Here is a 22,427-nt window from a genome sequence, read left to right on the forward strand (position 1 = left end):
GAAGAACCCCCCCCCCCCCCCCCCCGGGTGCACGTGCTAGACCAAAGAGTCCCATTGGGACTTCTATACTTAGAAATAAAAGCACTTGATACACCTATTTAACACACTGAAAAAATATTTATTATTTTTTTAATTAATTTTTTTCAAATTTTTTTTATATTAAGGGCACAAAAAAAAAATAGATTCGAAAAAAAACTCTGTATTTTTTTATTAAATGTTTTTTTTATAAGAAGGGAAGGTGACAGAAAAAAACAAGATAACATGCCTATGAACACCTTAGTTTAATCAAGACAGAAATTACAAAAAAAAAAAAATCAATAATCCTTAGAATGCTCATGTTTGCAACAATCCCTTTTGGATGTTCACTCCTCATAGAATCAGCAATGTCAAAGTTCATGTGAGTGTGTGAGTGAGTATAGGTATACCATAACATGTTATGAACTCCCTTATTTTTTTTTTTCATTTTGCTTCCCCTTTTTTTTAATATATCTTTGAGACCTTTGTTCAATGAAAGATTACGTTTGATGTATGCTCTCAAGAGTTTGTTACTTGACCTTAAAAGTCAAATTTTATGCTAGGGCCTAGATACATGAGTATCTCCTCTAAACACTAGTTTGTACACACCCTTTGTTCATGCTGGTTGCTTATCTTTTTTTCATAATGATTAGAGCAACGATTTTTTCTGTAAGAACTCAAGATGGTAGATCCGTGTAGGGTGTTTGTCTTTTTCCGCAATGAATTAACACCGACTTTTTCTATATGGATCACTCTTTGTGGTTGGCAAGATGAGAGCTCTTTATATATGTACTAGGTTCAACTAGTGTTAGTCAATTCAAGGCATGAACCCCCCCTTTGATGAGCATCTAAAAAGAAACATATTAATTATAGGATGCTTACATATAGAATGAACTTTGCCAAGTTGACCTATAGGGTTAGTATACTTAAAGAGAACTGCACAAAGAAGAGCAATACATAAGATCAAAAATTTTTTTAAAGCAATTCCATACATGCTCAAACTTTGATGTGTCAAACATGTACCTTAAAAGAAAACAAACAACCCAGTTTTTTCTTTGTTTTTTTTTTTTTTAAAACTAAAACATTCATGCATCAAAGAAAAATAAAAACTAGAAGAAAATATCCTAAAATTAGTATGATGGAAAACCTCTCACTTGGGATCACATATACCAATGAATTTTCTTAAAAACTCAAACCTAAGTCCATCTAAAGGTTTAGTAAACAAGTCAGCCAGTTGATGTTTAGTAGACACATGTTCGAAGGATATTATTTTAGACTCAACCAAGTCTCTTATAAAATGATGTCTAATATCAATGTGTTTGGTTCGAGAGTGCTTAACAGGATTTTTGGAAATACTTATAGTACTTGAATTATCACAATATACTGTCATAGTATCTTGAGAAAAACCATAATCATCAAGCATTTTTTTCATCCATAAAAGCTGAGTACAACAACTCCCTGCAGCTATGTATTCAGCTTCAGCAGTAGATAAGGAAATAGAATTTTGCTTTTTACTCATCCAAACTACAAGATTTCCACCTATATAAAAACACCCACCCGTAGTACTCTTCCTATCATCAGCATTCCCAGCCCAATCAGCATTCGAATAGCCAACAAGTGTAAGATTAGTGTCTTTTGAGTACCATATCCCATAATCAACAGTTGCATTAAGGTATTTTATGATTCTTTTTACTGCAGTAAGATGGGATTGTTTAGGATTAGCTTGAAATCTAGCACACACACCAACACTGAAAGCTATGTCAGGTCTACTTGCTGTAATATATAATAGACTTCCTATCATGTTTCTATAAAGAGTGGGATCAATATTTTTACCTGTGGAGTCATTGCTGATTTTCACTGAAGTGCTCATGAGAGTGCGAGCATTGCTTTTTCCTTCCATTCCAAATTTTTTCATAAGATCTCTTGCATATTTAGATTGTGAAATGAATATTCCTTCTTTACATTGTTTTACTTGAATACCCAAGAAAAAATTTAACTCACCAATCATACTCATGTCAAATTCAGATTTCATTTCATTTACAAAGTTATAAGCAAGATATTCGAGCGTTGCTCCAAAAACAATATCATCAACATATATTTGAGCAATTAAGAGTTGTTTACCTGATCTTCTTATGAACAAAGTCCTATCAACTTGTCCTCTAACAAAGTCATGACCAAGTAAGTAAGCTGTTAACCTTTCATACCAACCTCGAGGTGCTTGTTTTAGTCCATACAGCGCCTTCTTCAACATGTAAACATATTCAAGGTAGAGATGATTAACAAATCCTTTTGGTTGTTCAACATATACCTCTTCTTGTAACACTCCATTTAAGAAGGCACTCTTAACATCTATTTGATATAATTTGAAGTCTAGATGACAAGCAAATGCCAGTAGAATGCGGACAGATTCTAGCCGGGCCACAGGAGCAAATGTTTCATCAAAATCAATCCCTTCTACTTGTGTGTAACCTTGTGCAACCAGCCTTGCTTTATTTCTCACAATAGTACCATGCTCATCGGATTTGTTCTTAAAGATCCACTTAGTCCCAATGATGTTATAATTTTCTGGTCTAGGAACCAACTCCCATACATCATTTCTAGTGAATTGATGGAGTTCTTCATGCATGGCGTTGACCCAACTTTCATCATTTAATGCTTCCTCGACTTTCTTGGGTTCAACCTGTGACAAATAACACACAAAAGAAACCTGATTTAGTACTCTTCTTCTAAGCCTCATACCTTTATCTAGCTCACCGAGAATGTTTTCTTTAGGATGATTTTGAGTAATTCTTGAAGAAGGTTCTTTGTTTTGTGGATTTCGTGATGTCTCCTCTATATGATCTTCCTCATTTTGCACTTGTGAGTCTTCTCCACTGGTCTGCCCCAGTTCCTTCATATTTTCAAGCTCCTTCATGGTAGTTTCAGCTGAAATGTCACCACAACTAAGTTAATTGATTCTATAACAGATTGTGTATGTAAGTTGTAAACTCTATAAGCCTTACTATTGGAGGAATAGCCAAGAAACAATCCCTCATCACTTTTGCTTTCAAATTTATGATTGTTTTCTCTGTCTCTCAGAATATAACATTTGCTACCAAAAATTCTGAAATACTTTACTGTAGGTTTTTTATTTTTCCACAAACCGTAAGGTGTTTGATTGGTGCCGGGTCTTAGAACCACTCAATTCAAGATATGATTTGCTGTATTCACAGCTTCTCCCCAAAAATATAAAGCCATCTTCTTGTTGCTTAACATTGTTCGTGTCATTTCTTGAATTGCTCTATTTTTCCTTTCCACCACTCCATTTTGTTGTGGAGTGATAGGTGCAGCAAATTCTTGATGTATTCCCTGTTCATCACAAAAAGAAGTAAAATTAGTATTATCAAATTCACGACCATGATCACTGCGTATTCTAGAGATAGAAACTTCTTTCTCTGTTTGTAGTTTCTTGAATAGCTTTTTAGCAAGATCAAAAGCTTCAGATTTTTCTCTTAAGAGCATTATCCATGTGAATCTTGAAAAGTCATCTACAATCACCATGATATACTTCTTTCCTCCAAGACTCTCTGTTTGTGTTGGACCCATCAAATCCATATGCAATAGCTCAATAGGCCGAGAGGTAAGAACATGAGAAATCTTCTTGTGTCGAGCTCTAGTTTGCTTTCTTTCTTGGCATGCTCCACACACTATTTTCTTCACCTTTATTACCTTGGGCAGTCCATCAATAATTTTTCTTTTTGAGTTCTTTGATAAATTTTTAAAATTAATATGCCCAAGGCATTGATGCCATAATTCAGCTTCATCAAGTGTGACTCTATGACATTTCTCCAATGGTTTTGGAGAAATTCCATAACAATTGTCTGAGGTTCTAGTACCTTTTAAGACCCATTCTCCACCTTTATCATATAGGTTGCATTCATCTTTTGAAAACTGCACAGAAAAATTATTGTCACAAAACTAACTAATGCTGAGTAAATTAGCTTTCAAACCATTAACAAATAAAACATCATGCAACACAGGTACTCCTGGTATTTCAATACTCCTTTTCCCTTCTATGACAGCCTTGCTCCCATCTCCAAAGGTCACGGTGCCTCTATGAGATGTTTCAACTTTCTTGAATAAGGTTTTGTCTCCAGACATGTGCCTTGAACAGCCGCTGTCCAGGTACCACAGACAATCTTCCATTGATTTAAGTGCTGTGTGAGCAACAAGACACACTGCATCTTTCTTTCTCACCCATTTTGTCTTGAGTTTTGACTTGTGTTTTTCTTTGTTTTGAAGGCAAATATCTGCTAGTTCCCCAAGCTTAAGACTTATGAAATTGATTTGTTGACTCATGTCATCAACTTGAGTCTGTAGGATCTTCCCTTTTCCTTTTCCTTCAAATTTCTGCCTTTGATTCATGTTAAAACAATGTGGTCTTATATGACCTACTACTCCACACTTATGACATGTAGGGACAAATTTACCATGCAGATTTTTTGAATAAACTGGCTTAAGTTCAACATGATTTTGAAGACTCTTACCTTGACTTCCTTTGACAAAAACAATACCTTTGGAGGTTGTGGCAACGGATGATGAGACCAATTTTTCTTTCCCTTTAGAAGTCGTGTACCCTAGGCCAATTCTGTCACTACTCATTTTTTAAAAACTCAACATTTCTTCTAATTTTTGTGTTGCTATTTTTTCTTCAACCTTTTCCAATTCCTTTTCTAGTGCAATATTTTGATTCTTTAATCTGGCTATTTCACTCTCAGAAATTTTTAATGCTTCAGACATGTTGTTTTTCTCACTCTTCATATCAGTGAACTTCTTATACAGCTTCTTGTTGAGTTTCTTTAATTTGATCACTTCTTCACACACATCATTGTAAGCCTCCTGTAAACTCAGTTCTTGATCAGCATCAACAATTGATACATTTGAATCACTGTAATCACAACTACTTTCAGATTTTGTCAGTGTAATTTCAAGAAAATCATTCACAACAGTAGAGAAAGCCATAAAAGATTTTTCATCATTAGAAGATGAGTTTGAACTTTCAGAATATGAAATATCGCTAAGGGTGACATTCAACGCTTTCCCTTTGTTTTTCTTGAAGTTTGGACACTCAATTCTTATATGACCATACCCAGAATATTCATGACATTGAACTTTATCCTTTTTTTCAGTTTTTTCTTTCTTCTAATTTTCATATTCATTTTTCTTAACAAAAGCATTTTTTCCTCGTTTTTGTTTACCATTTTCTTTATTAAACATAAACTTTCTGAATTTTCTAGCAAGTAAAGCAATCTCTTCATCATTTAGACTTTCTTCATCAGAAACATTTTTATAATTTTCTTCTATAGTCTTTAAAGCCATGGACTTACTTGTTCTTGTTTGAGGAAGTGAAGATTCATATGTTTGCAAAGAACCTACCAGTTCTTCTACCTTTATTGCGTCCAGATCTTTACTTTCTTCAATTGCAGTAACTTTGAGTTGAAATCTTTCAGGTAAAGACCTTAGAATCTTCCTTACAACTCTTGAATCTTCTACCTTTTCTCCAAGATTAAACCTGCAATTCACAATATCATTCAGTTTAGCATAAAAGTCATTAAAACTTTCTTCTTCCAGCATTTTAATCTCTTCAAATTTGGAAGTTAAAAATTGTAATTTTGAGTTCTTCACAATTTTTGTTCCTTCATGTGTAACCACCAGGATATCCCATGCCTCTTTAGCAATCTCACACATGGAGATTCTCTTAAATTCTTTTGGAGATACAGCCATGAATATAGCATTCAGCCCCTTGCTATTCTAATTATAATTGGTGATTTCTTCTTTCTTCCAATCATCAATATTTGTTTCTGGTCTAATCCACCCTCGTACAACCGAATACCACACTAGCTCATCCAATGATTTGAGAAAGGCTCGCATGCGTACTTTCCAATATGCATAATTTTCACCATTGAAGTGCGGTGGGGCAGTCAATGATGAGATATTGCAAGGGCACGGATCACACTCGAAAGAGTGAACCACGCTTTGATGCCAATTGAAATTCCCAACATACCCCTATAAAACCACGAAATTGTCTACCAATTTCCTTGAATGAATAAGTTAGATCTCAATTATCAAGATTATGAAACGAATCAAATACTTTAAAATAAATAATCAAACTTGTAAGACACAATGATTGGTTACGAAAGGAAACCCTTTAAAGAACTCTTTAAAGGTAAAACCCTACGGGGCAGCCAAACCCAGGAAAGTCAATCTTATTATTTGAAGAACAATTATAAGCAATAATCAATTACAAAACTTTTGCAATTTGACTCTCTTACTTGCCTAGACAAACGACCCGTTTGTCTTCTACCGCAATAGCAGTCAGAACCTCTGGCGATCTTCAAATGTTGACTTCATGTCTGGAACTTCAGAGCTGAAATCCAATCGATGTTGCTTTATCCTCAAAGCACGATCACACTCAGGAAGATATGAAAAATCCAATGAAAATTCTCAAGTGAATTTTCTTTCATAAACGCTCAGAATATCCACTCTAAAATTCATGGCTCAAAGTCCTTGAAAGGATACAAAATCGAATCCTTTTAAATAAAAAGTCTGGAAAGAGTTCTAGTCACAGTAGGACTCTGCTGATGGTTAGCAATAGTCGCGAAAATATGTTCCGACGGACTGCTAACATTTCGTGATAACTTCTTCTGTTATAGACTAAACTCTGTTCAGTTTTCTTCTGGATAAGTGCAAAACTATCAGAACTCGATTTGACTTCAAGGACTTATCTAAATAACTCCTAAAACTTCTAGATAGACTCAACATTGTTTAGATACAAATCAATAATTATCTTTACATTCATCCAACAATAATAAATAATATGATAAGATAAGCTTTATCATTTACTCATCTAATCCTAGCCAATTTTTACCTTTACAGGGTGGATGAAGTCACCCTTAAAAATAAGCGTGTTCGTTCTCCACCAAATTTTCCTAGCTACAGCAGTAAACTCCTACAATTCATGATTGTGTATAGACAAAATTAAGGAATAAAAAAAGTTCAACAAGGTAAAATCAGTTAGACATTCAGAAAAAGTATGTTCTGCCCTACTAATGTATGTATGCATGCATGCGGTTGTGCTTATCCAAAAGTGCTGTGAATATATTCACTTCTTGTTTGAGTGCGTTAGTGTTTGAGTGCTGACCCACTCACACAAGATTTAGGCTTGGTTTGGTAATATAGTTTAAACTATCTCATCTCATGTAATTATTACAACTTTTTCAAACTTACATACAAAATATAATAAGAAAACTCAACCTTTTCAAATCTCAAAATAAAATTATATTAAAAAAATTTAATTTTAATAATATTTTATTTAAATTTCAACTTTTATCTCATCTCATGAAAGGCTAGCTAGGAGTGACTGTAAATGTTTTTCACCAAGTAAAACCTCATCAATAGATAATCATTTGGAACCACCCTAGAAGAATCAAATCGGGAGAACTCCTAGTGTGAAGTTGAACCTAGAATGTCTAGATCTATAACTCATCTGCCCTTTGACCACTTGGCTAGCTGCACTATGATGTGCGGGTGGTGTGATGATAAAATGAATCTACAGCTCATCTGCCCTACTTCTGTCAAGTATTTTTATTTATTTAAGTTCATCATATGATTAGAAAATTAATGATGCTAAGGTGGTACCCAAATCTTGTGGGGAATGGGAATGCCTCGAAGTTCAGAGCTATTTGCTTTTGGTTGGGGATCATGGTTTAGATGGCTACTCATTGGCAAGTTGCATAAGTTTCTGTTCTCATGCAGGGCATAACTCTTATCATACTTGTGGCACATACTTTCTTTCCAATCTCATATGAAGGTCGTCAACTTTATTGGAAAGATCCTCTTAATCGTTTGAAGGTACTTTCCTCCAATTATTTCTTAAAGTTATTTTTTGTCTTGCCAAAAAAGAAAGTTATTTCCTGATTTTTATCTTTTATAATTGCCAAGAAGCTATTATTATTATTATTATTTTGTTAGGTAGCTAGAAATTCATATCTATAGCTTTTGCTAGGGCTTCATATTACTAACTCATTTAGTTAAGAAGTTTACCAAAGCTATTATTCAAATCTTTTCATGGGCTTGACCTATTTTGTTTTGAGGTCATAATCTCAATTAATATTGCTACTTTTAATTCTATCTATTGTAGCTGAAGTTTTCTGTGCTTGATAATTCACCAGAACCATCTTTGGTGGAGTCGAACATGGTGCCGACAATGATGGGAGGGTTGTAGGGCTTGATGAAGGGGAAAGTGATGGTTCAGTTAGGATGGCCGAGAAGTTGACTAAGTAAACTAGGGTTTTGGTAGCAAAGCTTGTAATCCTCAGCAACTGCACCCACCATCATGGCTAAGGGAACCTACATCAACTAGTTGCAAGATAGGTTGAATGGGCTGAAGAAGTCGGCCGAATCCCAGCTAAAAACATTAACATTGAGGTGTTAGCACTCAAAAGATAGTTAGATGCTGCAGTCTAGTAGCTAGCAACCCTAACCTTGGAACTACAGAAGAAGAACTCGGGACACTAGCATGGAGAATCTTCATCCAGAGTGCACCACAAAGTAGAAGGTTATGGTGAGGTTAATGGAGACGTTATTCCCAAGTCAATAAGGATTGATTTCCCTTCCTTCCAGGGGGAAGATCCCTTAGGTTGGCTTTATAAGACTAATTAGTTTTTTCGATTTAACGACACTTTACCTCACAACAAGCTGAGATTGGCTTTCTTCCACATGTAAGGAAGGACCAAGTTGTGGTTCCAAGAGCTAGAAGAGTCAAGGACCAGCACAGATTGAGAGACCTTTGTTAAGGCTTTCCTAATTAGGTTTGGCCCTAAATCATATGGTGACCCATGGAAGCCCTAACAATTAAGGAGTATAAGGTGGAGCTTGAGGCTATATGCAATAGGCTACATAGGGTATTTGACCCCAATAAGCTGAGCTATTTTTTGAATGGTATGAAGGATGAAATCAGACTACTTATTTGAAAGTCCAACTCTCCAGACCTCTTAACAGCCTTTAGCTTGGCCAAGATACAAGAGGAACATGTTAAAATTAGTAGAAAAGGGTTTAAAAGTCACTCCACAAATTTGGAATCAGGAATGTCAAGGGGGTTAACCACCAAGCACATCAAAATGCTAGTAAGGCCATAGTGCTAGTTCAAAAAGTCAACCCCAACCAAATGAAAGAAAGAAGGGAAAAGAGGCTATGTTACTTTTGCGATTCCAAGTAGAATCGAGGATACAAGTGCAAGAATCTCAAGTTGTTTATAATAGAGGAGGTGGATGATTATGAGAAGGATGGGATAGAGGTAGCCAATCAGTTATTTCAAACTAATGTGAGTAAGGAAATTGTGGAATTCCCTTCAGTGAGTTCTAAACTTGGAATTTCCATCCATGCTTTAATAGGATCATCTAACCCTAGAACCATGAGGGTTAAAGGGAAGGTGCTAGGTTAGTGGGTTGTGATTTTAATTAACTTAGGCAGCACTTAATATTTTTTGGAGTACTCTGTTGTGGCAAATAAATCTAGGTTCCCTATTTGTTTGGATGAAAAGGTGAAGGTTAGGGTGGCTAATACTAACCAATTGTTCAATGAAGGTAAAGGGATGGGATTCAAGGTGAGGATCTAGAGAAATTCTTTCACCTCGGATCTGGTTGTACTTGAGTTAGTTGTGTGTGATATGGTTTTGGCCCTTGGGGTTTAGTGGTTGCAAACTTTAGGTACTATCTCATGGTGTTTTAAAAAACTTACCATGCAATTTTCCTTATAGGCGCATTGACAAGGGTCTGTACACCCTCATGATTATTCGTGATGCTATTCTTGAACACCTGGTGCCAATTGAAATAAAAATTTCCTTACAAGAGCAAAGCATCACCTTGCAGGGGATGATGTCTACCTAGTTGCTGGAAGAAAGTCATTGCAACAAAATTAATAAGTTAGAAATGAAGGGGTAATTTTGTAGTTGATAAATGAAGGGGAGTTTACCAGTGAGCAAGCTTATTCTGAGCTTATAAAGGAAGTATTGGATCAATATGCTGATGTATTTTAGGAACCAAAGGGGCTTCCCCTTTAACCACTCCATTAATTTGTTGCCAAGGGTTAAACCTATGTATGTCATAAGGCCCTACATGTACCCATTTTTCCCAAAAATGAGATAGAAAAGATTATCAAGGACTTGCTCAACTCAGAGGTAATTCAGTCTAACCAATGTCCCTATTCGTGTGGACTACATGGCTCTATATCAAGTCATTGTCAAGGATAAATTTTCCATACCATTGGTAGAGTAACAGTTAGATGAGTTTGGTGGATCTAGAATGTTTTCTAAGTTGGACTTCATATCTGGTTATCACTAGATTAGGGTAAAGCCTAAGGACATTATGAATTTTTAGTCATGCCCTTTGGGTTGACTAATGCCCTAGCCACCATTAAAAATACAATGAATAAAGCTTTTTAGACCATTTCTGAAAATATTTGTTTTGGTGTTTTTTTATGACATATTGATCTACAATAGGGATGACGAAAAGCATCGTAGATAGAGTGGGCTGCCGTCTTCGAATTTGAAAGCATGATGGAATGTTATGATCTTGAGGATTAAAGGTTTAACTAAATTAGTATCCAACAATTCTAGGGCTTTTGGATCAATAGTTAGGTATTTAACATATTTAGAAGGCCTAAAGAAATGGTCTAGGATTCTAAAATGTATAGATATAAATGAATAATGTTGATGTAAACATTGTCTCATGAAGTCGTAAGTAACAAAACATTCTTCATAGGATAAATAGACCTTCCTAAGTTGCGATTGATGCTTGGAATCATTTAAAGCATCGGCAGCTGTAGCATCATGAAGAATAAGAATGAGTAGTCAAAATTAGCATTTTTGCATCTTACAAATCATTTGATCTTCCTTTCTTTTTTTTTCTTTTTTTTTTTAATTCCCAAGTTCCATCTTTTGTATGAAATATGTAGAAAATTTGTCTGTTATACTAATCAGAAGTAAAGGCAAGCTGACATATTTGATTTATCTTCTGAAAGTGTAATCTTATGATGTTGTTTTCCTTGAGTCTGATATGAATTGTTCCCTTTTATGGTTTTACAGGTGGTTTGCTTGATAATATTGGTGTATGCCATCTATTTGTCTCCAATGACCTTTGGCTATCTTCCATTCAGACTTGCACCATATAGCAGGGTCATGTTTTTCACGCTAAACTTTAGGTAACATGTGATAAATGGGTAGTTTCTTTTTTTTTTTTTTCACATGAACTATCCACTTGCATGCTTAAATTTAGAAAATGTAGGCATGCACATTGATTTTGAAGATGTTTGTCTTATGAACTTGGTATTTGAAAAAATTATGATTTGATATATGATATTGCATAGATGATAAATGGAATCTCGCCTTCAAGAATGAGAAGTTCAAGCTCTTTATGATGATTGCAAAGGATTTCAATTGTACCAGAGACTAGTCCTTTGAGATTATGGCTCAAATATGGTTTGGCCCTTTCCTTTGGGTGTTATAAAAGTTATTAGAGCCTATAGCAACTAGAAATGTTAGATTATTTTATTTGTGTCACCTATGATGGAATGGTCCAACGAGGACATTAGAAATCTTAAAGGGGAGATTATGATACCCCACATTTAGTGAGTATATGTGATGAATGAGATTCCACATTACTTGGATGAAAGTTTGTTTTATGAGATAACAATTTGTTACTAGAAGTAAATAGTTATAGGCCAAGTATATAGGAGGGATACAAACAACATACACCTAGTTATATAAAAGGGAGCTAGAAAGAGATACAAGAAAGTCATTGAAGCAAGCTTCACTAAGTAGACAAGAGGATGCCCAGAGAAATAAAGTATAGAAGAAGAAACTTCTTAGCACATATGGAGAATGCTCATTGTTTTCAAAACTTCAACCATTCCTTTCAATTCACAAGCACCACATGATACATAGAGGAATCATCCTCCATACATTCTCAATATGTGAATTGGCCCGGCATCTTTTCCAACATGCAAATAAATTAGCCACCCTCTTGGGCATTATCCTAGCAATGCCCAATCTATAAAAGATTTATGCTTGTAACATTTTTACCACCTCATAGTAAAAGATGGTTCATCAATTCTCCACTTTTCTTATACATACAACACCATTTCATAATAACAAGACCCATATTTTTCAAATTATCCAATGTCAAAATTTTTACAAGAGATGTTGTCCAACCAAAGAAGGCAATCTTAGGTGGCATCTTACTTTCCACATAGTCTTCCAAGTGAACGAAATATGATTTTGGCTTGACAAAGCCTTATACAATGACTGTACAGAAAACTTTCGATTCTCAATCTTCATCCACATCTTCCTATCCACCTTATGATTTCCAAATTATAAGGAATACAATAAAAAAATCAGAAATAGTTTCAATTTTACAATCATGATCAGCTTTATTAAAAAATTCCATGAAAGGAGCCCACTAGAACGATCCAGCAACTCAGATATCGAAGTCTCCTGATTAAGAGTGAAATCTAAAAAGAGAGGGAAATGTGGTCTTAAGGGCTGAACTACCATACCATAAGCCATGCCAAAAGTTGATCTTCACACCAACACCAACCTTGAATTTAATATACCAAGTAAAAGCCGCACATCCATTTCTAATATTCTTCCACAAACCAACATCATGTACACTTCTCACTTCATTTGAACACCAACTCCCGAGCAAACTCCCATAATTCAATTTAATAATATTCTTCCAAAAGGACTTTCTTTATTGATGAGACCTCCATAAGCACTTCCCAAGAAGCGTCTTATTAAAGATTCTTAGATTATGAACTCCCAACCCTAGACTAGAGATTGTTGTACATACCTTATTCCACTTGACTAAGTGGAACTTAGGCCATGTTTGGGAAGTAAGATGAGTTGAAAACATCTCATCTTATCTCTAAACTTCCCATAATTTCCTTCTCAAATATTGTTCAAAGACAAAACACTTTTCAATTTCAAATCTTCAAATTTTTCATCTAATCATTACAACATTCTCAAACTTCCAAACAAAACACACAAAAAAAAAAAAAAAAGAAGAAAAGAAAAATTTTTCAAATTTCAAAACAAAAATTATATTCAAACAATTTTTTAACTTTATAATATTTTTATTTAACTTTTTCTCTCTTATGTTCCAAAACCCAATAAAACACCTTAACTCAAATCATTTCACAACTATTCACAAACCTTTTTTATATTATTATTCACATATTTCTCATCTTATCTCATTACCTAAACATGCTCTGTCTCCTCTCTAATTCCACCCCATCAGAGGGCTTGAAAAATCTACTCAATTCGATTAGCCACAATTGTTGGCAAAGGAAAATGAGATAAATTCACTGTTCACTTCCATTGTCCATCCCGTGATTTATGGGATTCCCTGTTTGTAAAAGCGCTTCCTTCATCTATAAAAGGGCGCTTCATTTCATTTGGAAGGCAGAACTTTCTAGCCGAACTAACCTTCAGCAAGAACTGCTTCCCCTACTTACTTACAAGCCCAAATTCACCTTCCTTCTCTTCTTTTATATATTCAGCTTGTAAGTCATTTGTTTAAAAATCTACTTTCAATTAATAATATTTGAAAGTTTTAGTTCATTATTTTCTTATATTTTGCATTTCATGCATCGGCAGTCTGAGACTCCAAATATATTCTGTTCATGTTTAATTCTTGCCATTAATCTTTGAGCTCTTTTTCTCATTATCCGCACTTGATTCCGCACTTTATGTTGATTCCACACTTTATGGTATCAGAGCCATCTTCTGGTTCTGGTTGCTAACAGCTTTGCTTTATCTTTATTTCTTTCTTATCTTGATAATTCCTAGAAACATTTTGGTTCTTCCTGTTTCTAGTTATTTTCTAGCTTTCCTGTTGTACAGCACCGCAGTCGAATAGACCCTACGAGATATCTCTGGAGTCCCAGTTGTCCGTGTAAGCCAGGTAGGCGTGTAAAGGACGTGAAGGGATATAGAGATTGTGCTTTGGTCTTGTGGCCCTCCGGTATGTGTGAGTCCTGCAACTAGGAAAAGGAAAAGACCTAGGTCTAGGATGTACCAAAGAATTTGGTTTCAGTAGTTACCAAGGTGAGCAAGATGTTTAGATCTAGCTCATCTGCTAGTTCCCAGTCAGGTATGCCTCTTGATATTATTAATGAAGAAGATTGTGAGATTTTAGAAAATGATTCAAATATTTCTGATCAATGGAACATGCCAAAGATAAAAATTGATTCTCTTTATCACCGCACTTGGATACAATCAAAAATGAAAAGCTTGTTTCAGGTTAAAACCATAGAACAAACTTTTCCTGTTTCAAGAACACAAGAACATTGTGTTCTATTTCAAAAGAAAACAATAAAATCTTTTCAAGAAAAAGGTTATAAGTTTATGCATATTGCTTCTGTACAAGTTGCTATATTACCTTTAGTAAGAAAAGGTATTGATGCTTGTGTTCTTCTATGTTTACGTGATGGTAGACATAAGAATTTCAGTAATAGTGTTCTAGGGATTGTTCAAACTTCCCTGATTGATGGACCAGTTCATTTTAATTGCTATCCTGATTTAACTGTCGATTTGTTTGATAAGAATGTTTTGTCTTCTTTAACCTTGAATATTCAAACCTCTGGTTTTGATATGGTTGAAGGTAGCAGACTGAGATCCTTAGTATACCGCATCTATTATAGAGTCTTAAGCACTAGCCTTGAGCCAAAGGCTAAGATTAAGTCTCCAAAAAATGAGACCGTTTTGAGGTATAGTTCAACTTTGAACTCTAACATCACAACACCCAAGATGCTCTTCTGGAAAGATGTAACTCTTCCGGATGAATGGGTACTTAAGCAGGAACTTCCCCCCTTGGAAGTACCAGCTCAAAATTCAGACCTTAAATATATCCAACAGTATCTTGATGGTACTATAAAGATTTCTTTTGACCAACCTTTAATCAAAGAAAGAAGAAATTCTTTCATTGGTTCTAGGTCATCCTTTAGCTCGGACCAAGATCTAAGAGATAAAAATCTCGAAAGATACTTGAAGGATCGAGATAATCCTACTCGTCCGATCATGATCAGGGAACTTCACTCAAAAGAAGGACCCTCAGACCAAGACATAAAGTTGGAAGGAATTTCAACTAAGTCCCAGGTTAATTCTGCTTATTATTCAACCAAAGATGATATTAAATCCAAAGGTAAATCCATAAAGGAAGAGGTGCAAGTAGAAGATGATGCCGAATCAACATCTCCTACGGCTTCTGATATGGTTGCTCCAGTCCATTCCAGTCTAATGGTTTTGGATAAAGCATTGGATGATTTAGATTCTAAATTGCTTGTTATTGACATGATTAATTTATATGCAGATTTTATGTCTAAAGAAAACCATGATAAGCGAAAAACTTATCATAGGATTTACTCGATTTCTGAGAAACAAAAGATTCGAAAAGAATGGAAGAAAAAAATGTACAAAGACAATAAGCACATCTTATTCTTTGATTTCCTTGAAAATCATTATGTTTCAAAGAAAGGTAATTCAAAACAATATTTGAATGTTTTGAAATCAAGTTTTACTAAAGAAGAAGGCAGGAAAGTCGTGAAAACCAGCCACCCTCCTTTAGAGACCATCCTTGTTTCTGTCAAAGGGAAAGAAGTGAAAGCTTCACCCTTTAAAATCTCAGATCCAGGTCCGAATGAAAATGTTTTAGCCGAAACAGAAAAGATCATAGAGCAAAACAATTTCATCAACCAAACTCTCCATACAATAGGTCAGCAACTTGACCGTATAGAGGATAAAGTTGAAAAACCTGTTTTAGAAAAACCTGCTTCAACAAGTTTAAAATTGATTGAAAAACCTTTGATCGTCTTGCCAGAAGACAGGTCAAAGATCCATTTTGGAGTGACCAATACTATGGCTAAACTTGATCAAATGCTTGCTGAAGTTAAGCGAGAAAAACCCTCTGTTTCAGTTATAGACAGAAACAGCCTAGGGGTTAATTTCGATGATTTTTTTTTGTGCATACTTGGAATAATTCTGATGATGATGTTTCTTTGTCTGATAATTCCTTAGTTCAAAAAATTGATTTAATTGAAAAAGAATTTCAAGGTCTTCAAGTTGAAAAACCCGAACTTGCCAGGATATATTCGAGAGACATTAAGCCAATAGGTCTCACGAAAAACTGGTATTCTAGACCCACTTCTCCTGATTTATAGTACGAAGAGAGAGGGTTACACTCTCAATTCTCCGTACTTGCTGACCAAATGTATGAATGGAATATTGATGGATTCTCTAAGTAAGAAATCCTCAATACTCTGAATCGTATGTCTATGGCTGCTGTTGCTTATTACAACAACAAACTCAGCCAGCTTGAGATTGTTGATATCTTGACCCATGGATTTTCAGGGATGCTTCGTGCTTGGTGGGACAAACATCTCATCGCCGGAGATAGGGAAACCATTCGTTCAACCATCAAAAAGGATGAAGATGGTTTGCCCATTTTAGACACTGAAGAGAACCGAAGGGAAGGAACCCAAGGGTCCCCTGATGGTGTTAATACCCTGATTTATACCATTGTTAAACATTTTGTTGGAACCCCTTCCAACATCACAAATAGAATTTTTGATTATCTGAATAACTTACGATGCAATAAAATGTCTGATTATCGTTGGTATAAAGATGGTTTTATGTCTCGTGTTATGCTTAGGAAAGATTCCCAAAAATCTTACTGGAAAGAGAAGTTCATTGATGGATTGCCTCGTTTATTCGCCATTAAGGTAAAGGACTCACTTACTGATATCTCGGGTTATCTGAATTATGATAATTATACTTACGGTGACATTGTAAGTATTATTTAGACTTGGTATTAGTATGTGCAATGATCAAAGGATGATCGCTCAACAGATAAAAGATAGAAAGAAAGCCAAATACGAGATGGGAAACTTTTGCGAACAATTTGGCCTTCCCCCTATTGCTCCATCTGTACAGCGTAGAAAAAGTTCTAAAAAGTTTGTAAAACCTCGCAGGAACTATAACAGATCCCGTGAGGAGTTTTATAAAAAACCTATTTCAAAATCAGTTTCAAGAAAGAAACCATTTCAGCAAAAGGTTTCAAAAGCCCCCGTAAAGGGAACATGTTTTAACTGTGGCCAACCTGGACACTATGCGAATAAGTGTACAAAGAAGCCACAAGGTTTTAAAAAGAAGCTTAATGAGTTAAATATCAATGTCGTTGATCAAGAAGATCTGTTTCGTTTACTCGAACATAGATCTCCTACATCTTCGGATAATGATGAACTTAGTTCTAGTGGATTTGATTACCACTTGGACTCTGATCATGTTAACTCATCAAATATCAAGTTTGGTTGCAATGATTCTTGTTGTGCTTCTAAAGTCAAAACAATCAATGTTTCAGACGGAAGAAGAGAACAAGGACCTGTTTTGAGTAAAGAGCAGGAGCATGAAAACATGCTCCTCTCTATCATCTCACAAATTCAAGACCCTGAGCTGAAAGAGAAATATCTCAAGAAGCTTAAGGAAATGATGACTCGTAAACAACCATCGACTTCCAAGGGCAAGAATTCTTTTAAAGAAACTTTGGGACGCTTTCAAAAACAAAAACCCAAAGATATTTCATTCAAGGATTTACAGCATGAAGTATCTCTTGTTAAAAAAGAGATATTTGAACTCAGAGAAGAGATCAAGAATCTCAAATCTGAAAATGCATCTTTTAAACAAGATTTAGTATGTTTAAAGTTAGATAAAGAATTTGATCATGAATGTCCTTCTGGTGAAGAATCAAACCAGTCAGACCATGCTGAACCCTCTGATCCAAATAAGGAAATTTGCTTAGTTCACCGTTCGGTTCCACAAAAATGGTTTTGTTTGGTAGAAATTATTGTTAATCATGAATACGAATTCTCTGCTATTGCTTTGATCGATTCAGGAGCGGATCTTAACTGTATCCGAGAAGGCTTAGTCCCTACCTCCTATTTCGAAAAGTCCGAAGAGAATCTATTCTCGGCAAACGGATCTAAGATGAAGATTCATTATGAGTTGAACACAGCTCATGTCTACCAGGACAACGTTTGTTTTAAAATTCCTTTTGTGCTTGTTAAGAATTTGACCCATGATGTTATTCTTGGTATGCCTTTTCTTAACATGATTTATCCATTCCTTTCTGAAGCTGATGGGATCACTACCGACCCCTTTGGACAGAAAGTTAAGTTTAAGTTTGCTTCTAAGTTTGAACACGATACTGCTAGAAGATCTATGTTTTTGCTTTTTGCAAAAAGAAAACATTTAGATTTTCTTAAACAAGAAATCAAGTTCAAACGTGTTTCTGATAATTTGCATGATTCCTTGCTTAAATCAAAAATTGAAGATTTTCAGAAAATTTTGATTTATGAAGTCTACTCGGAACTTCCTAATGCTTTCTGGCATAGGAAGAAACATGTTGTTTCTTTACCTTATGTTAAAGATTTCTCTGAAAACTTAATTCCAACCAAAGCAAGACCTATTCAAATGAATAGAGAAACTTTGGAGTTTTGAAAAAATGAAATCCAGGATCTTCTTGCTAAGAATATCATCAGGCATAGTAAGTCACCCTAGTCTTGTGCAGCTTTTTATGTCCAGAAAAATGCTGAGATTGAGCGAGGTACACCCCGTTTAGTCATTAATTATAAACCACTGAACAAAGTGTTAGAGTGGATTAGGTATCCCATTCCTAACAAAAATGACTTGGTTAATAGGTTAAGTGATGCAGTTATTTTCTCCAAGTTTGACCTTAAGTCCGGATTTTGGCAAATCCAAATTAGTGAGTCAGACAGGTACGAGACTGCTTTAACTACTCCTTTTGGTCATTATGAGTGGAACGTCATGCCATTTGGGCTGAAAAATGCTCCTAGTGAATTTCAGAACATTATCATTGACATCTTTCTATCATTCACTAATTTCACCATCGTCTACATAGATGATGTTCTTGTATTTTCCAAATCTATTGATGAGCACTGGAAATATCTTAAAACGTTTCTTGAGATCATCAAAAGAAATGAACTTGTTGTTTCTGCAAAAAAGATTAAACTATTTCAAACCAAGATTAGATTCCTTGGTTATGACATATTTGAAGGCAAAATCAGGCCCATCTAGAGAGCCATTGAATTTGCTGACAAATTTCCTGATGTCATCCTTGACAAAAACTAGCTTCAAAGATTTCTTGGTTCTTTGAATTACATTTCAGATTTCTATAAGGATATGAGAAAACAATGTCGTCCTCTCTTTGCGAGATTGCGTTCCAATCCTTCTCCGTAGACGGATGTTCACACCAATGCTGTTAAACAAATCAAGACATATGTCAAAACTCTTCTGTGTCTTGGAATTCCTACTTCAAATAGCTTCAAGATTGTCGAGATTGACGCCTCAGACATAGGCTATGACGGCATCCTGAAACAAGTTGTTTCACCAGGTTCCTCTGAACAGATTGTTCGATTTTACTTCGGAACTTGGAACCATGCACAACATAATTATAGTACTATTAAAAAAGAAATTTTATCTGTAGTACTATGTATTTCTAAATTTCAAAGTGATTTGCTTAATCAGCATTTTCTTTTACGCATTGATTGCAAAACTGCTAAAATTGTTTTAGAACAAGATGTTAAAAATATTGCATCAAAAGAGATTTTTGCATGATGGCAAGCCATTTTAAGTGTTTTTTATTATGATCTTGAATTTATCAAAGGTTCTGATAATTCGATCCCTGATTTTCTTACCCGTGAATTCTTGCAGAAAACATGAGTAAGAAGAAGAAACCTGTTCCACCGATTACCTCACCACCCCCCCAGGCCAGTTTTACCAATGCTTATGCCTCCGGCATCTGCATCGACCCTCGCTTCCTCCCCACTGGAGATAGCCAACAGATTTACCAATCTAGGACAAGTTCCTAGACCTATTCCCCCCAATTCTTTTGCTTCTACCTTAGCCATGCCATACAATCCGTATGTGAACCCCTTGGCTACGGTAACCCCCAGGTTTCCCTCTGCCAACAAGGCAGAATATTTCTTGAAAGATTGGTTTCAAAATCTGTTTTACATTGAGAAATCGGTAAAAACAAATCCCTTCCAGATTGCTTCTGATTATTTTCCCCGAGGTTTCCATTGGATCCCCGAAGATCTAAATAAAAACCTCACCTACTATCTTGGAATCTTGGTTGGCACCGGTTCCATTTCCATTAAACCCATTTATTGTAAAGTTGATCCCTCAAAGGTCATCTTTCACAATTGTTTTATTATGTCAGTTATGATAGAAGAAGAATGGGAAACCCACCCTTCTACCTTCAAAACAATCAAGGATTCTAACACTCAGTATAATTATTATGATTATATTGAGGCTTGGTTAAAATTTCCTTTATTCCAAACACCAGTTATGCAGCACTCTTGGTTCTTCAATTTCAACAAGAACTGCAAACAATCATTTCCATTGTGGTTTCATAAATGGTGGTATTTCTTTGGCCCCATTAATGATTTGTTTCCTGATAATCTTCATAAGGCTATCAAGCATTATACTATTTCTAGTGTATCAAAGATGAAAGGACGAGACACCTTACTCCCGCCCTTACTCCATTTTTGCGCCAAATACAAAACACCCTGGATTTGTAGATGGCAATACACTAAAAAGGATCATATTTTAATCCAACAGTATTTTGTCAAGTGGTGGGACAAATTTCCCCACACTAACGATATTGTCTCAAGAATTTCAGTTGATTTTCCCCTTGTTGTTCCTAACCTTAAGGATAAATAAGAATTTCCTTCCCCCACCCCAACTCAAGCTTTGATTACATATCCAGCCATTCCAGGTTCAAGTGATCAAGCTTCCGGTTCAGGATCAAAGAGTTCTTCATCAAATCAGAAGAAAAAGTCATCTTCAGCCAAAAAGAACAATTCAATAGATTCATCCTCTTCTCCAAAACTGAAGAAGCAGGATTTACTTTTACAAATAGAGCTGTTGAAAAAATCCATTGAAGGAAACTCCAACAATGAAGATTCAGATAAAGAGTCAGAAGCTTCGTCATCAGATTCAACGGCCTCTGCTCCCTGCAGCAATACTTTTGGTCATGACTCAGAACACTATCCCCCTAGACTGGGAGATAATTGAATCATGCCCGACCATTTGGCCTCTTCTCAACCCTAGAGTCTCAACTTTTTGGGGTGGAAAGATGGTTGTACTCATTACAGTTTGCTTTCGGCACAATCAGACAGCACAAGAGGACAAAAATGCTTTCAGTGCTTGCGGAAAGAATATTTCACTTTCGGCGAAAGAAGACAAAATTACTTTCGACGGATGCATGCTTCTGAAAAGTGAATAGTTAAAAAGTCACTGTTCACTTTCACTGTCCATCCCATGATTTATGGGATTCCCTGTTTGTAAAAGCGCTTCCTTCATCTATAAAAGGGCGCTTCATTTCATTTGGAAGGCAGAACTTTCTAGCTGAACTAACTTTCAGCAAGAACTGCTTCCCCTACTTACTTACAAGCCCAAATTCACCTTCCTTCTCTTCTTTTATATATTTAGCTTGTAAGTCATTTGTTTAAAAATCTACTTTCAATTAATAATATTTGAAAGTTTTAGTTCATTATTTTCTTATATTTTGCATTTCATGCATCGGCAGTCTGAGACTCCAAATATATTCTGTTCATGTTTAATTCTTGCCATTAATCTTTGAGCTCTTTTTCTCATTATCCGCACTTGATTCCACACTTTATATAAATATATATATATGTGTGTGTGTGTGTGTGTGTGTGTGTGTGTGTGTGTGGGAAGTTAGAAAGTGTACTCTTAATAAGAGTTATTTTTTGCCCTCTAGACAAGTACAATATTTTCCAACTAGCCAATCTCCTCTTAAATTTCTCTACAACCCCATTTTATATAGCCTTATCCTTGAAAGGGCCCCAAGTGAAAGGCCCAAGTACTTCATTGGTATTGAAGCAACTTTACAATCCAAAATGGTTGCGAACCTTCCAATATTCCTAACATCACCCACTAGCACCATCTTAATCTTCCGAAGGTTCACCTTAAGACCATAAACGACTTCAAAACATATCAATGGATCCTTCATCATCTAAATGTGACCCTGGTTCATCTCACAAAATAATAAAGTGTCATATGCAAGAAGAAAATGGGACACATTAAAGAAACCATACAGAAAACCAACACCGACCATAGCTTCCAACAATGAATAAGTGGATCTGTAACAATTATAAAAAGAAAATATGAGACCTGGTCCGCCTCTTGTCTCAAGCATTGTGAACTGTTACAAAAACTAGCAGGGGTTCCATTAACCAAAATGGAGAACCGAACTATAGTAACACAATGTTTAATCAAC

At 35.4% G+C, this 22,427-nt stretch overlaps 1 pseudogene; it reads left to right on the top strand.

The window, feature by feature from the left end:
- Positions 1–22,427, top strand: part of LOC122307998 — a 74,776-nt pseudogene that overhangs the window by 28,512 nt on the left and 23,837 nt on the right.

Source organism: Carya illinoinensis, chromosome 4 (genome assembly GCF_018687715.1).
Source record: "Carya illinoinensis cultivar Pawnee chromosome 4, C.illinoinensisPawnee_v1, whole genome shotgun sequence".
NCBI classification, from domain to species: Eukaryota; Viridiplantae; Streptophyta; class Magnoliopsida; order Fagales; family Juglandaceae; genus Carya; species Carya illinoinensis.